The sequence below is a fragment of the Macrobrachium nipponense genome, chromosome 33 (genome assembly GCF_015104395.2).
Source record: "Macrobrachium nipponense isolate FS-2020 chromosome 33, ASM1510439v2, whole genome shotgun sequence".
Lineage (NCBI taxonomy): Eukaryota > Metazoa > Arthropoda > Malacostraca > Decapoda > Palaemonidae > Macrobrachium > Macrobrachium nipponense.
The window spans coordinates 28,698,582-28,699,014 of NC_087219.1; positions in this window are offsets into that span (position 1 = coordinate 28,698,582).

The window sequence follows — 433 nt, forward strand, 5'->3', positions numbered from 1 at the left end:
AATATTCTCGCAAGCTAATATTTAAACAACCCACAAAATCAGTAAAAACCTCCAACTTTTAACAGCAAAAACCCCTTTACTGCTCAATAATTAATCACAATGAGACTTAATGTCAAACTCCCATTTACGTAAACAATAACCCTCGAAAAATCACATCTCCCGGTAAAATCAAATCTCCCGTCCAAAAAAGAAATGTTATTTAAGCTCAATCCCCAAATCATATCTCTCATGAGGAAAAGGAGAAAAAATAATAAAAAAAAAGAGATAATCACAAGTAGATTTCCCCAATCACAAAAATACATAATACAGTATAATATGCATACTCCCGCGTTTTCCCCAAGAAATGTTGCCAGGTAAAGCCACGGAATTTTGCCAGAAAGCAAACTCTCATACATGCGCTTTCGTGAAATGCTATAGCCACATTTCCCAGATA